This window comes from Octodon degus, unplaced genomic scaffold (genome assembly GCF_000260255.1).
Source record: "Octodon degus isolate 3935 unplaced genomic scaffold, OctDeg1.0 scaffold00008, whole genome shotgun sequence".
NCBI classification, from domain to species: Eukaryota; Metazoa; Chordata; class Mammalia; order Rodentia; family Octodontidae; genus Octodon; species Octodon degus.
This window is the reverse complement of record NW_004524584.1, coordinates 1,961,211-1,977,636: the sequence shown is the minus strand read 5'-3', so window position 1 is coordinate 1,977,636 and position 16,426 is coordinate 1,961,211. Positions and strand designations below refer to the sequence as shown.

At 48.9% G+C, this 16,426-nt stretch overlaps 1 pseudogene; it reads right to left on the bottom strand.

Annotated features, from left to right (window-relative positions):
* Positions 1–7,137, bottom strand: part of LOC105743908 — a 101,718-nt pseudogene extending 94,581 nt beyond the window's left edge.
* Between the last annotated feature and the right edge of the window lie 9,289 nt (positions 7,138–16,426).

Genomic DNA, 16,426 nt, shown 5'->3' with positions numbered 1-16,426 from the left:
TTTTTTTTTTTTGGCCCTACTATTATGACTGCAAGAGTCAGTTGCTTAAATCTTTCTCTGCAGATTTGTTGGTTCTGTTTTCCTAGAGAACCCCAACTAATACAATGTGTAATAAATAATGGGAAAAACTAATGACAATAAAATAATAATGAGAAAAAAGCCACAACAACACAGACTACAACAATTACACAATGATGGCTACTGCTGCTACCATCTTTTTGGTTGGGGCTGGTAAATAAGATACAATTTTATTTCAATGAGAAGAGAGATTTGTACTAATAATGTTTAGACAAGATATCATGTCTGCATCTTGTCCTCTAACTACTACGAAGACAACAATATGCAATGTATTAATTATTATAACTGCCCTACTAACCTGTTTTGAAACTGTTTCGTTGCTATTTCTTTCTCAATAAAATTGATTTTTAGAAAAGACGCAACGTTACGTATGGTCAGGATACTGGGTATTAGCCCAAGGAAGCGATGGTAATGAACTCCCACTACAAAATGCTAGCATGTGAATTCCAAGTAGGAAGAGAAATAAATGGTGCATGTCTCAGTTGCTTTTCACTCGTTACTGGGACAGATACCCAACTCTCAAAATGAAGAAAGGAAAGGTTTATTTAGCTCATAGTTTGTGGATGTTTCAGTCTACACTTGGCTGGCTCCAGAGCAGAATGGCACATGGCAGAGGGCAGCAGTCCATGGCAGCAGAAAACAGCTAAGAGCAAAAGTAAGGGCAGCAGCAGTGGCTCTCCTCTCTTATAAACAAGCTACCCTGGAGTGGGGGCGTAGAACTCACACAAGGACCATGCCCTCCTCTTGCACAGGATGAGGATGTTTACAAACTAAAAATACTGGCTCTCTGCTCAGTTGCTTAATTAAACTTCTAAACTTCTCAAGTTGATACAATGCATCAACTAGTACAGTACAGAAATCCTCTTTTTTTCTCCTCCCCTTCCCTTCACTTCCCTTCCCTTTGTCACCCTCCTTCCCCCTTTTTCCTCCTCCCCTCTTCCTCCTCTTTTTTGCATGCTAGTTGTCCCTGTCTTCTGGAATATGGAGATTTCCATCAGGAATGTGTCCTGAAGTGCAGGGGACAGAAGCCTAGACCCCCACTGTCAGGGGTCTGCCTTTGACTGCTGGCTGCGTCACTGTTCTGGCTTGTATCTTGTTGTAGCCCCAAAGTCTTGTATGCTTATAGATGGGGGTTTTTGGAGTCCTGGATCTAGGGTGTGTGATAAAGGATAAACGGAGTGATGACTGGATCAGTCCGCTGTTCCGCTTAGCATTGCTCTGGGTGTAATAGGAAGCCCCACCCAACAGGACTGTACCCTGGATGGGATACAAGGGAGAGGCCTTCTGCGATAGCTGCTGCTGCTGCTTGCCTCTTTGCTGCCTCCTACCTGCTCTGCCATGGACTGACTTCTGCAGTGCCCCACTGCCATACTACCCTGCCTTGAAGCCGGTTGACTATGGACAGAAAACTTTACAAACTTGGAGCCAAAAGAAACCGTTCTTGGGCTGGTGAGATAGCTATGCAGACTAAGCATCTGCTTAGGCAAGCATTGGGACTGGGGTTTGATCCCTGGCACCACATGCCACGCTGGCCTGCCCTCTAGTGCACAGAGCCAGCCACGGAGTATGGGCATGGTAGCACATGCCTATATCCCAGTGCTGGGGAGGCTGAAAACAGGAGGATCAGTATGAGTCTAAGAGTGTAGTGAGACCCTGTACCAAATACATAATAAAATAAAATAAAGTGAACATTTCCTCCTTTAATTTTTGGGTGTCAGGTATTTTGCCTCAGTAGTCAACATTAAGAAAAGTAGCTAAGACAGTCACTGATTCATTGTGTGACCATGCACAAGTTCCCCAGCCTTACCCCCTCTACCCCAGAGGATGTGTGAGTTGCTTTCTACCCCAGAGTGGCTGAGTCCAGAATTTTCTCTCCTTGCCTTTGTGAAACAGGTTTCCACTGGCCTGTTGCTCACTTGCTGGAGTCGATCTCTGCTTCTGAGTGCTCCCAGGATAGACTCCTTGCATTTCACTCAGGACAGAGGACCCCTGGCCAGTCATGCCCGCCCCATCCAGGGCTGGAGGAGATGCCTCGGACCTTACCCTGACCTGCACCCTGGATCCTACAGAGAGAGGCTCTGGGACACAGAGGAGTCAGGCTCCTGCAGATCTCTGCTACTGGCATCCCCTTCCCAAATCTCCTTGGGCACATGAGGCCTCACCCTTCCCTGACAGTTTTTCTTGGAGGAAACAGACCACAAGAAGAGAACTTGCTGATGATCTGCAGACTCAGGTGCAAAAGTAACAGCACAGGTGGTGACCCTCTTGAAATGATGCACTCTTGCTCAATGTCATGGGCCACAGGACAGCAGTGCTCAGAGGTTACTGTTAAGTTGTTGGCTGTACCAGAATGCACAGTGCTTTTGGGCCTGACATCCCTGCTGTTTTGGTGCCAGGCTGATGAAGCTAGACACCTTGGTGCCCAGGTCATCGATGAAGCCTGTGGTCAGCCCTTCTAAGCATCTGCCACTTCCCCTGGGCATCCTCTGGATAAATGATTCAAAAAGGTCCACTGAGCTTATCCTGTCTGTGGCTGCTGTGGGTCTGAGCATTAGCTTTGTCACCAGTGGCTTCAGTCTCTGTCTTCAGAACACAAGACCTCAGCTCACTGAGTAACTCCTTCCCTTCCAGTACTTTCAGGGGCCTCCAGGGATGCTTCAGAGTGCTACAGTGTGTCTCTCACTTTCTCTGGGCACTTGCCTCCTTGTGGAATTTGGCCACCTATAAAGCCACTTGAAAATGATGACACTTCTCTGCCATTGTTGAGCAAGTCTCTTGAGGCTCCTTTCCTGTCCAGGAGGATCTGCTATAGAGCTGCAGGCCTTGAGCATCCCGAGAGTTCATATAGCTGTGTGCCCCTGAAGTCAGGTTGCTGTGTGCCCCCTGTAAAGGTGGAAGGATGCCCACCCCTTGCAGCTGTTTATTTGGGTAGGGACGCAGAGCAGCCTGTGGTCCTGGGGCTCTTGTGAGTCTCTTGAGGAGAACTCTTCTGCCTCAGCCTGCAGCTTTGCTCTCCATAACACAACTCTCACACATTGGTCAGGAGTCTGCGGGTTGCAGGATGGAAACAAGCTGCTCTGTTTAAAAAGAAAGAAAAAAGAGAAGAACCAGGTGTGGTGATTCATGCCTGAAATCTCAGCACTCCAGAGGCCGAGGCAGGAGGGTCACTGTGAGTTGGAGGGCAGCCTGGGCTACAGAGTGAGACCCTGTCTCAGGGAGAGGGAGAGAAGGAAGGGTAGGGGGAGGGGGGAGGGGATTGAGAGACAGAGACACAGATAGCAAGTACTGAAATGACAGGAGTGTGCCACTATGACCAGAAGGAAGGAAAGAAAGAAAGGGAGAGAAGGGAAAATGGAAGGAAAGAACAAAGAATGAAGGAAGGAAGTAGGCTGGATGTGGTATGCACCCGTAATCCCAGCACTCAGGAGGCTGAGGCAGGAAGATCATTGTGAGTTTGAGATCAGTCTGGGCTACAAAGTGAGCTCATGGCCAGTCAGCCTAAAGTGCATGGTGAGACACTGTCTCAAAAGAAAGAAAGAAGGAAAGAAAGAAAGAAAGAAAGAAAGATAGATAGATAGATAGATAGATAGATAGATAGATAGATCTTCAGGTATGGTTGGATTCAGGAGCTCACAAAATGTCCAAACTTAATGTCTCTTCTGTCCTTTGTGTTAGCTCTATTCTGAGGCATAATCTCTATACTTCTATGCTATCAAAAGTTCCAGATTTCTTTCTTTCCTATAGTTATCACTGTTAGTAGAAAGAAAACTTCTTTTTTTCCTTTAGTCTCTGAAAAAATTCTAGAATTGAGTCTTTTTGGCTACCATTGAAGCAGTCTCTGTGAAAGATGGGGGTAAAATATACACATACCCAGCCAGGTTGAGTGGCCCACGTCTGTAATCCTAGCCCCTCACGAGGTTAGGGTGGTAGGATCACAAATTCAAGCCCAGCAACTTAGCAAGACCCTGCCTCAAAATAAAAATAAAAAGGGCTGGAAACGTAGCTCAGTATTCCCTCAGCTTAATCTTCCACACTACACACACATACATACCACAACATCTTTTATATTTGCTTTTGTTTTTTGAGAGGGTTACTGACAAGCAAAAGGAGCTGTAAGGTTCTGATCTTTCCGTGGGAGGTGTCCACCCTCAAACTGCTGGACCTTCCCTAAGGGGCCAACCTCAGCTGTCAGGCTCCTCTGGCCTGGTCATAATGGGCCTAGGTGACTCATGACCCCAGGGCAGGAGTCATTCTAGCCACTTCTGAACCTCTTTGGCAGGAGGAGAAACCCAGAGTTCCATTCTTGGAGATTACAACTACAAATTTCCAAGGGACAGGCTGGAGTGTAGTCAGTGGCAAAGTGAGTGCTTAGCATCTCCAGGCTTTGGGTTCAAGCACCAGCATGCACACACATGCACGTGCTCAGAGTTTGAGCTAGGCATGGTACCACATGACTGTAGTCCCAGGTACTCCAGAGGCTGAGGCAGAATGAGCACTTGACCCTAGAACTTTAAGGCTAGCCTGGGAAACAGAGTTAAGACCCGATCTGAAAAAATATTTTGAGAAATCGTCTACTTGCAGAGGGAGCAGAGGAGAGCTCAGGCAGTCCAGGAGAGAGAGGGCCACAATGCAGGAAGCCTCTGATTTCAAAGGCAATCTAACTTCTAGAATACAACTCAACCTCTTTTTCTGTCCCCAGTGAAATTTCTAAACCACCTTCACTAGAAAATACACATTTAATATATTTACTTTCAACTATATAATGATTTAATGACAAATAGACTATTCCAAGTAGAGAAGAAAATTTTAAACTTGCTTAGCTTGTGCATGCGTTAATTTGGGAAGTATACTTCCTTTAAGATCTGAGTGTTAGCTGCCTCCCTACAGCTGCCACTCCTTTCTTCCTTAGAGAACCCTGACTTGGTTCAGGTATGTAAGGAACTCCAACTATCAGAAACCCCAGCTTTCACCCTTTGGCAGACCTAGTCAGTGACAACCAGCTAATTCACTAAGCTACTTCTATGTTCAGGCTTGTGAGGGCCAGGGAGATAGCTCAGTAGAATAAGCACTTGCCTGGTAAATGCAAGGTCCTGAGTTCAATCCCCAGTACCAAAAATAAATAAATAAATAAATAAATAAAATAATACACCTGCCTGTGAAATAAGTGGGAGTCTGCAGACAGCTAGGAGAGTAGTTAGATTCCCCAGAAAAAGTCTGGAAGAGGTGGGTCCTTCTACGTCCTAGTCCTGTTACAAACTGTAAGTTCTGTGATGCCCGCTGTGGAGGTGAAAGTTGGCAAGTAGGAGTGCTGGTGCCCCAGGCTCTGAGTGATGGCACCCATTGTCTAAGTTCTTTTTTTTTTTTTTTTTTTAAACCTGACAGCGTTGTAATTGATGCAAAGATGTGGATCGTTATTAATCACAGCTAGGCTGATATCCTGAATTAAAAGAGATTTTTAAGAGGTGAACTTTCCAATGCAATTCTACTGTAAATTTATATAGAGGGAAGAGCATGAATGTGAAATCAATGTTGGCTCCACTGTTACTGTTTACAAGCTGGGAACACTGCACAAGTTATTTCGTCTTGATCAGTCTCACTTTCCTTACATATATTAAAAGAAAATAAATGATAGTTTGTGGGAATTAAGTGAGATAATGTATTATGGCTGGAACACCCTAGGACATCAATAAAATGGAGCTATTGTGGTTATTACCCAGATGGGAAAAACATGGTCTTTGCCTTCAGTATTAACAGTTATGGACGACAAGCAAGACAGCCATGAAACAAAAAGTAAAACATGTCAGATAAGACACAGTCGATTTAATTTAATTTAATTTATTTATTTGGCAGAACTGAGGATTGAACTCAGGCCTTTGAGCTTGCCAGGGAAGCGCTTATTCCACTGAGCCATCTCCCATTGTCGGGGTAAGGGCACATGTGCTATGAGCCTTCAGAGACAAGAAAAGCTCAGGGCAAGTGAGGACTAAGGCTGGGTTTTAGAATGCTCTTAGTTTTTAAATTTCCCTGCAAAACTGCCTCCTTAATCACATGAAAATTATGAAAATAAACTGCACACCTGGTAAATAATTTAAGGAAAGAAATGCAAAAATATCACAGTGTTGTTGCAATTTTTGTTTTATAGTAGTAGACAAGTTAGACATCCTGAACATGGGAGCTGAAAAAAGTCACAGCATGCAGCTGAATATTCCTGTTGTTCAATAGCTAGGAATTATGTTGCAACACGGAAAAAAGAAAACCATTGCTTTGTTAGTGGTCAAGTTTTGGAATATTGTTGGGTTTCTGTCCTATGTATAAATTGCCACGATTACTACAATATTGTTTGTGCAATAAAAATTCAATGAAATCAAAGAAAATAAGTGTGAAACTGGACCACATCACTGGGGGCTTTGTGGCTGTGGGGCGTTTGATTGCTTCTCCAAGCCCGGTGAGTCCTCAGGGCAGCTGCCACCTGGGGAAGCAGGGTGTGGAAGGCGCAGCTCCCTGATGTGCAGACTGTCGCCTTCCCCAGTGGATGTGCGGCTGTCGCCTGCCTGTCTACCCAGAACAAGGTCTTGCCTGTCGGGGACTGGGTGTGGCTTTTCATTTATATATTCCATTTTATGTTCTTTCTTCATTGATATGCTACACCATGCGCCGCAGTCGGCTCAGGTGCTATGACAACAGGCAGAAAGGGGATTGTTTCCCTTTAACCGTTTTCTTGGAGGAATCTTTGCGATGCCTTCCTTCTTAGAGTCACTTTTGGCAGGCCCAAGTCCTGAAGTCCCGTAAACTTACTTCCATCAGAAAGATGAAAAGACAGGGGTCTGTGCGTAGCGCCCTTTTAGGGACGGTGGCCGGCCTTAGGGAGCCCTCGCGGTGCGGGCGGCAGCGGCGGGACTCCACTTGTTGGACAGAGGCTCCAGCCATCCCTTCCCCTTCCCAGGGGGTATCTGCATCAGGCCGCGAGGGCTGGGTCCCTGGGTCCCGGCCCAGGCCGCTCAGCTGCCTCCCGTTAGCGCGGAAGGCTCTGCCCAGAGCGGGCTGCGTAATAGGGACCATGCTCGTCCTAATGGGAAGCAGCCGCTGCGCCCCGGCCGAGCCCCTTCCCACCGGGCCGAGAGCGGCCGAGATAAAACGCGAGAGCCACGAGAGGCGCTTTGATTCCAATACGAAACAAATTATTCCTCCCGGAATGGAACAACATAAGTCAGAGCGGAATCTCTCGGCCGTCATTCCTTCCCGCAAGCCACCCCGGGCGCCCGGGCCTGCGACCCCGCGATGTTGGGCAGGGATGGTGCCCTGGGGACTGCGCGCCCGCGAGGCCGGGAGGTCGGAGTCCCCGGGGCGCGCGCAGTTGACACCGGTTCAAAGCGGTCCGCAGACTCGGGCGAGGGAGCTTGAGAACCTCCTGGAGCGCTGGTTAAAGCACAAAGTGTTGGGCCAGGTCTTCTAGGTCTCTGATTCTGTAGGTAGCGCGGACCCTGCGTGCGTGCGTGCGTCCTCCCGCACCCCCTCTCCCCGCCCCAGCTAATGCTAGGTAGCGCAGATGGGGAGACCCGGAGCATGGCGCCGTCAGAGCTCCCACACCCAGTGCCCTGGCATTGAGATGGCTGGAATCTAGTGAAGTCTGGAGGATAGTGACCCCTCCTCTCAGCCTCCAGAACCCCTGGATTGATGAATATGCCTAGGTTCACGATCACTTTGGCCATTTGTTTTCCCCTAGTTAAAACGAAGCGCCTTGCAGGTGCTAGGCAAGCACTCACTCTGTCACTCAGCTACAAACACCTCAGTGCCTGGCGCCCGGACTTCTCCTACCCTATATAACAAACCAACCAAGTCCCACCCCAAAGCTCAGGACTGCGATTCCCCAGCAGCCTGAGCAGGTTAGTGGGTGACTGCTGAAGTCCTTTGGGGGTTGGAAGCGGCTGGTAAGAACTCTAGGATTCCAGGCAGGCCCCTCTCTTTGGGTAATTCTTCTGCTTCAGCTCCACAGGCCCCAGAGAAGGTGCCAAGCTAGAAATCATTCCCTGAAAGAAGAGTTTGTATAGGGGTGGGAAGGAAGCTGGTTTGCTGCAGCGCGGCAGCGATTCTTGCTGGGGTGACCTCCCTGAGTTCCTGCCTGGCTTTGCAGAACCTGTTCAGGGATCTAAAAACCTGGAAGTGTCTTAGAGGTGGGATGTCTGGGGTAACTGCTGCTGCTCCTTTATGTATTCTCTGGAGTAGATCACGGGTTGTCAAACTTGGGCATCCATCGGATACACCTGAGGCACTGGTCAGACACACGTTGCCGTCCCTGCTCCAGCGTTGTCTGTGCATTGAGTCTGAGGACTGAGACTTTGTACTTCTAATCTGGTCCAGGTAGCGCTGATGGTCTGGGTGCCACACTTTGAAAGTCACTATTCTAGGACTCATTTGGCATCTCTGGGCCCTTTTTGTAGCAACGAAGGTCCCCAGCCCGCTACCAGATATCCCCACTGCCAGTGGCCCTGGCTCAGCTTTCAGAGGGCAGCATGGGCATACTGTCTGTGCTGCTGGCTCTGAGGCAGGGTTTCAACCTGGGGAGAGCAGCTCCCCTATACCTCTCCTCATTCCAGTACTCCACTAGGTAGGACAGTTCCCTTCCCCTTCCTGCTATCCTTCGGTTCTGGGCTTGAATCTCCATCCTGGGTGGGGCTAGCAAGGCAGTGGAGGGAGGGATCTCTTTGGCCAGCACTTGGGGTCCTTGCAAGGGCAAACCTGGAGAGGGTCACTGTGGCACTTGCACCAGTGACAGATGTCTCTGAGGTGGTATGATCGTTTTATCTTGAACTCAGCCATCATAGCTAGTTATGAAATATTTGCTGACTCATTGTTTAGGGAAAACTGCCAGGAGGAGAAACAGTAGAACAAATGAAGAGTTCCCCGATGCAGACAAGGACAAGGCTGCCACCAGAGGCTGCCTGCCTGGCTGATCCCAGAGGTCAGAGTCTTCCTGACCTCCCAGGGGCAGGGCAATGTGTCAGAGACTCCTAGGCTGTGGATGGGGGTAAGCAAGGTCAGTGTGATTCAACATAGGGATGCAGGGGATTGGGGAATCCCTGGGTAAGCCAGAGACCCCAGAAAGGGAGGGGCAGGTGGTCTGTGGGGGCTGTGTTCCTGGGGAGCCATTCTTTTTTTTTTTTTTTTTTTGGCAGAACGGGGGAGGAGGGGTTGAACTCAAGCCCTTGCTCTTGCCAGGCAAGCACTTATTCTACTGAGCTATCTCCCTGGCCCTGGGGAGCCATTCTTTGTTTTAGTCCCTCAGGATCTCCAGAAAGGAAACTGATTTTTAAAAAGGAATTTAACATAACATTTAAGTGGCTTAGAAAATGTCAAATGTGAATAATCATGCTCTTTGAAATTAAGCTATGTGAAAACCATCAGTTTAATAATTTCCTTAATTGCTTATTACTAGGGAATGGCTGGATTGCTTGAAGGTTCCCTATGTAGTTACTGTTAGGGTTCTCAACCCCATCTGTACATAGGAATCACCAAGCCTGTTTTGTAAACTAGACCAGGGCCCTAACTACAGCCTAGGTGTGGAGCCTGGACACCCTTTTGTTGTTTATTTTGATTTTTGTACTGGCAATTGATCCCAGGCTATTGTGCTGGTTCACTTCCATCCCCCATCCCAGGCCCTACTTTACAGTACTGGGGGTTGAGGACAGAGCCTTCAGATTGAGCTATATTCCCAACACCTTTTAATTTTAATTTTTTTTGAAACAGGGTCTCACAAAGTCACTTAGTTGCCCAAGCTGGGCTAGATCTTTCAATCCTTTACTGAACAGCTGGGACTACCAGAATGCCCTACCTCTCCTGGCTTTGAGCACAATACTTTTTAATAATCTTTTAGGTAATTTTGGAGCTCAGCTAGCATAAAGAATCCTTGAGCTATTGATTGAGTGGTTGCAGGGACCAGAGTGAAGTAAATCAGACTTGGGGACTGTCTGCTTAGTGTTTAGTGACTGCCAGCTTCTCTCTCCCAACAGCAAGGGATCGTCAGAAGCTACCATGGGGCTTTCTCCTTCAACAACAGTTCTAGTTGATAGATCTGGGGGTGGGGTGGGGTGGGGTTGGTGGATCTTCAGGACAGTATCTGACCTTGGTCAGCCACGGTCTCTCACACAGGACGATGGAGTTGGGGCTGAGAGATTTTTGCCTATATTTCAGACTCATCTTTTGTACACAAAGCAGAGAGGAAAGATGTGGCCAGAATTGTGAGCAAAGTTGATTCTTGTGACCACTCGGCTTCTGTTCCAGCACAGTCCTTCAGGAAGTTTGGCTGCAGCTCTGCCTGGGGCTCCAGGGAATCGCCACACATCCTTATGATAACACTTTCTTCCAGTTTGGTTTAAACCAGTTTTAGTGGACTTATGTTACTTGTGACCAAAGAGGTCTGGGGCATGCAGCAGTGCAGCAAAAGCACACAAAAATGAAACAGACACAAGAAAAAAAAAATTCACCCCCCCATGGGTGCACGCACACATACATACACACTCAGTCACTCACTTACATCCGGTGTTTGAATCAGCCTCTTTGCAACTCCATGTGGTCCCAATGGAAGCTTCTTTAGAATCTATAGTTTCCAGAGTCCCCTTGGAGAAACCTCAGTTTTCAGTTCAATTGGGAACAGCAGTGGTTCTCTAATGGGGCTTCATCAGAATCACCTGGAGGAGCTGTAGACGCGTACATGGCAAGGGCCACCTCCAGGGGCAGGAACGGCTGGCGAGGAGGTCTTGACATCTGTGCTTTAAAACCTTTCCTGCGATTTTGCTGTGCACTGAGTTGACTGGGATTAGATGGGTACAAGGTTTCTTTCTTTTCAATACTGGGGCTTGATCCTGGGCATCACACATGCTAGGCAAGAGCTCTATTAATGAACTACATTCTCAGTGCTTTTTATTTTGAGATAGTGAAGTTGCCCAGGATGGCCTTGAACTTGTAATCTTCCTGTCTCAGCCTCTGGAGTAGCAGGCGTTGGAGATACGTACCACCATGGCCAGGAAGTTAACTTTTTAGAAGTTATTTAATTCTTTTTCCAACAAGGAGGTGGTATCTCTGTCGACCTATCAGTTTTGAGAAATGGATTTTGAAGGGACTTTGGCTAGGAGATGAACAAGAGTTTAGCCTGTGGACAAACAAAACAGTGAAGCTGGTCATTCTGTCAGCTAGCCAGCCAGCTTTTAGAGCATTTAGAACATGCATTCAGGCCAAAGGGACCTTTCCAGATTGACTGCTTGAGCTGGTACAATGAACCAGATCGTTTACTTTGCCTTCTGAGCTCCGTAGACATAACTAAAAAAAGAAAACTGTGGAGTGCCTGCCTGACAAGTGCAAGGTCCTGAGTTTGATTCCTGGTATTCCTCCTCCCCCCCCCAAAAAAGAAAAAAAAAAAGAATTTGTGTGTGTGTGTGCAAAGCAGCAAAAAGTAGCTTTTATTTTAGAAACAAATATCATTTCTGACCCAACAATAGCCGGATCCCTGTGAATGAAGGGTTTGCATATTTTCCTGTTTTATGGTTCTAGTATAAATAGCCCAGACCCAGACCTGATTGTCAGTAGGTCCTGAGCAGCCCAACCGGAGTGCTGGAAGTGACCTCTGAGCCCTGAGAACCTGGGCGAGGCTCAATGCCAGGCTTTGGGCTTGTATTAAACAGTAGCAGTGGGGTCAGGAGTTGAGGGAAAAAGGAATTACAGTGATCTCAAAGACCATAGCAAACAGCAGAAACAACAGCAATAGCCACTGGACAGGCAGAAGGAGAAAGCAGTACTATGGATTGAAGTCTTTTTACCGGTATCAGGCTGGGTGCATAATTGACTACTTACGAAAGCTTGATGTGATAGGCACTATTCTAATTTATGGGGCCGGAGAGATTCAGTGAGGTGGAAGAACCTTTTTTTTTTTTTTTTTGAGGTCGCACGACTTGTGAGGGAAATGCAAGATCAAATGAAGGCTGGTTTGGCCCCTAACTATCACAACACACGGCACATAGAAACTCAGGTGAAAAACACCATTTTAGGTTCAAGTGAGGAGCGCTTTGGTCCTGGAAGCCTCTAGGGCAGTTCCTCAGGTACCTTGCTGGTCCCTGCTTTTTAAGACATCCCTCCCACCTCCCCTGATCCACTGACCCCCAGGGAAGGAAGAGGGCTAGAAGGCTTTCTTTTAGCTCAGGGAAACCCTGGCTTCTTTATATACTGAAAATGCAACCATGACTTGCCTTTTTAGGGTACCAAAAGATTCAGCATTTATTGATCAACTACTGATTCAGGGAATAGGGCTAAGGAGAATTTCTTGGGTCTGAAAACAAGCTGAACTGGTACTGTATTTATGATTATAAAAAATTTATGATTCATCCACATCGTGGATTATGAACAGTCACTGAAAACCATTTTTTAAAGAATAAGATGGAAAAAATAAAGATGAGAAAGCCTAAAATAAGCAGGTTATAAAACTGTAAACTATGGAAACTATAGCCTATTAATGTGGGAGTTAAACTTAATCGATATATATATATATATATATATATATCACCAAAATATTAACTGTGGTTACCTTGTGAAGGAGGAGTGAGGTTAATGTAATTTTTGGGTTTTCTTCGTGAATTTAGTGCTTTCCTCGCCTAGTTTTCTCTAATTTGAGATATATTTCTAAGTGGAGGAAAAGTGAAACTGAAAAGCCCTAATACACGGCCCCGGGAATGCGCAGGTGTGATTACTGATGTTTACTCCAGGAGGGATTTCAGCAGGTGGAACTGTCTCCACCTCCTCGCCTAAGGCTTTTAGGAGCAGGGATGCAGGCTTTGTGCAGGGGGTCCGAGGGCAGACCCCGACCGAGGCCGTGCACGGTGCGGGTTGAGAGCGGCCCCTGTCTCCGAAGCTCTTTATTGGGAAGACAAGAGCACTGCAAGAGCAGTGGCAGCCCGCGAGCAGGGCCAGGGCGAGCCTCAAAGGGAGCTGGAAATGGACAGAACTGGGAGGGCAGCCTCTTCCGCGGGCAAGCGGGGCCCCGAACCCCAATCAAAGTTCTGGCGGCTGAGAGGCGAGAGGCTCTCCCGCGAAGCCCCAGAGCCGCGACGCCCGCTCACAGAGCCGGGCTGGCTCCTGAGGGTGCGGCTTCCCCGCCCGCCCCTCTCCTCCCTGTGGGCAACTTGGTAGGATCTGCGGGAGCCGCGAGACAGCGGGATTGCTGTGCGGAGCTCCCGCGCGTTCAGAACCTCCCCGCCAATCCCCGGGTGGGCACCTGCAGTCTGCGGTGCTGGCCGAGGTAAAGTAGGAAATCGAGAAATACTGGAGGGATTCGATAGGTTGAAAGCACGGCGGCCACTCTGGGAATCCAGCGAGAGCGAGGTCGCCCTCCTCTGGGCAAGCCCTTCTGGTCCCTCGGCTTCGGGTCCCCGAGAGAGGCGGAGTGATGTCGCTTGGTGCCAGCAGAGGGCAGTCTCAAGACTGTGAGGCTGCACGGCGACCTCCCCAAACCGCGGGCTCCCTTCTGCGCCCAGACTCTGTGGGGAGGGGTGGGCGCCCCGGCAGAAGGGCATTTTGTGACATGTGGTCTATCTGCAGCTCTCGGATAAACTCACTCTGGAGCAGCGAGGTTGCAGAAACATAGACGGGGCAAGCGCACCAAATGTTCCAGGAGGGGAAGTAAAACGCGAAGCCCAACAGACACGGGGAACACGTTTGCAGCAATAGATTCCAAGAGTGTAGACCCCTTTTAAACGATGCTGCTGAAGCTAGGATGGCACTCGCGGCCTTGGGAGGAAGTCAGAGACTAAGGGCGGCTGGCTCGAGCAGCGAGAAAGACGTGCAGCGAGCGGGGATCAAGCGCTCTGCGCTGGAAGCAGAGGGAGCGTGTACTGGGGATCCTGGTCACTTTCTGGCGCTGAACTTGGGCAGCTTCTACCTTTTGAGCAACCAATGTTGTGAAACGAGCACGTGGGTTCTCGGGCAGCGTGGGATCAATAGGGATTCGAGACAGCAGAATTCAATGAATTCAAGTTTCGCCCGTTACTCTGGCTCTAGCGCAACAGGAGGGGCTCATTGGTTTGCAGCTGGGGCAAGGGGATCAGGTCTCCGAGCTTTTGCTTGACGTGGTTGCCTCGGAGACCCGAGCCCGCCAGGCCCCTGGATCCTGTTGCGCGTGGGTGGCCGCGGCCGGGGAACTGTGGGAAGCTCGCCGCGGTACTCAGGCCCGCTCTGAGTTGACCGACCTGGGCACCTGGATCAACCCGCTCTGGAAGGACGCGCGCAGCTGCGAACGAATGAAATCCCTGCCCTTGCCTGACGGGTCTCCCAGAAGCCACGCGAAGGTGTCTCTACGCACTAAAATAAAGACTCTTGTTGAGCGTATCTGCCACTTCGTTCCACAGGTCCGACCCTGGGATCTTTGACTAGCGTCGGTCTCTCCTAGACTGTGTGAAGGGCACCCATTAACTTGCTTCCCGTCTGTAAAAATCGAAAGGAGAGTTATTTCCCTGGATGGTTGTGAAAGTGTGAAGACCTGTGTAAATACCAGGCATACTTAAGACATAAGAACAGCCAGCCCTCTTTGTACTGGGCACAGTCCAATGGAATGGGTGTGAATGTGGGCACGTATATATTGTGTCTGTGCAGTTGTGCACGCCCGTCTCCATACACAGTGCACATGCACGCGGACAAGGACAGTTCACACGGGCCCACAAACCTGGTGGTCTGTGCTTGGAGGCAAAGCGTGTACACTGCTGAGCCAACCCGTTTCTCCCAAGCTGGCCTAGTTCCCGGGGAAAGAGTCTGGGTGCCGCTCTGGGGTGTGGAAAAGGCTGGATCTGGGTCTGTAGGTCAGCGCCTAGGCGCTGGCAGGCTTCTTTATCTCTCCTCTGCAGGCGGTGGGCAGCTCCAGTTTCATTGGGGACCTAGACCCCTGAGCCGGTTGGTGGGGACAGAGAGTTGGACAATGAGGTGGTGGAGGGTGCTGCGGGCCCTCGAGGCTACAGGATCTCATTTCGGGAATCTGTCGCCCTTCGCCTCTCAATTCGAGTTCTTGAAAAAGATAAAGGCAGATCTCTGATCCATCCAGCTCAGGGAAGGTTGTCGGGCTCTTTTTTAATCCCCACAAGCCATCGTGAAGGAAGGCGAACTGGCTTGGGAGAATTCACGGCTCCAGGGTTCCTTTGGGCTGCAGCGCTGGCCAGGAGCCCCGGGACACTAGAAAGTGTGCACGGCCTCAGCTTAGTGTGGTTGTGAGAGCTCCCTGCCTCCATACCAGCAGGTCTGGAGGTGCAAGTTCTCTTCCTCCTTTGAAGAAAATCTGACGGGCAGCACATTCAGGTGCTTCTGTGCTTAGTGAGGTGCTGCTTGCAAAGCGAATGTTGTTGCTGCCAGCCCACCCACAGAGGAGAGCTTATTAGTGTCTTGAGTTGGCTGGAGGCTGATGCAGGAGAATCAGTGCTAGTTTGATGCCAGCCTAGGTTACCCTGGGTTTCACATGAGGGAGACCCTGTCTCAAAAATAAAACAAAACATCAGGAAACAAAAAAACCGAAAAAATTCACAGTGATAGCCCAGAGTCAGGAACACTCTTGTCCTTCCCCAAAGACCTCTTCCACAGAAAGAATGCCAGTGTGCAGGACATTTGAGGCCCAGTGCTGGAGGCATCTCCTTGGCTGTGAGCAGTCATAGAGGCACAGCACTTGCATTTGGATGCTGCCTGTGGATTGAACCCAAAGGCTGCAGATGCCACAATTCCACTTCACTGGATCAGGTGGGTGGGGAGCCACAGCCCTCCTGCCTGAGCCTTTAGGAAGACAAAAGGCTGGAGTAAATGAGGTATCAATAATTTAGTAACAGAAGACTTTCAGGAAAAAACACAAATGTATGCCTCATTTTGACCTGGGGGTAGATTTGGACTGTGGCCTTGTGGCTCAGGTTCTGTGGATCTGCAAGGCCAGTGGGTTGGAAATCTCCTCATACTGGGTTGAAAGGGGCCAGTGCCACTGCCTGCTGTCCCCTCCCTCAGGATTCCACAGGCCTTGACCTGGCCTTTATCTCTGCATGGTCAAGCAGTCTCAGGGGCTTCAGGAAAGAGGACAAAGGCCCCGTGTCACTGCGGCAGGGGCTTGGTTTCCTGACTCTCTTGTTACACTCACAGCTTTTGGTGGTGTTGGGGGAAATTTTAAAAAATATGTGTTGAATTTCCTTTTTTTCTCTTCTAGAAACAAACAAAAAAAGCAAATGACATCGTCTCCTTCCTTCTTTGTCCACTGAGATTAAAGTTTCCTGGGATCCTGCTCAGGATTTTGTTTGCTTGCCTGGACAAGCAGTTTTCTTTTTACATGAAGGAGGATCCAGGGGTA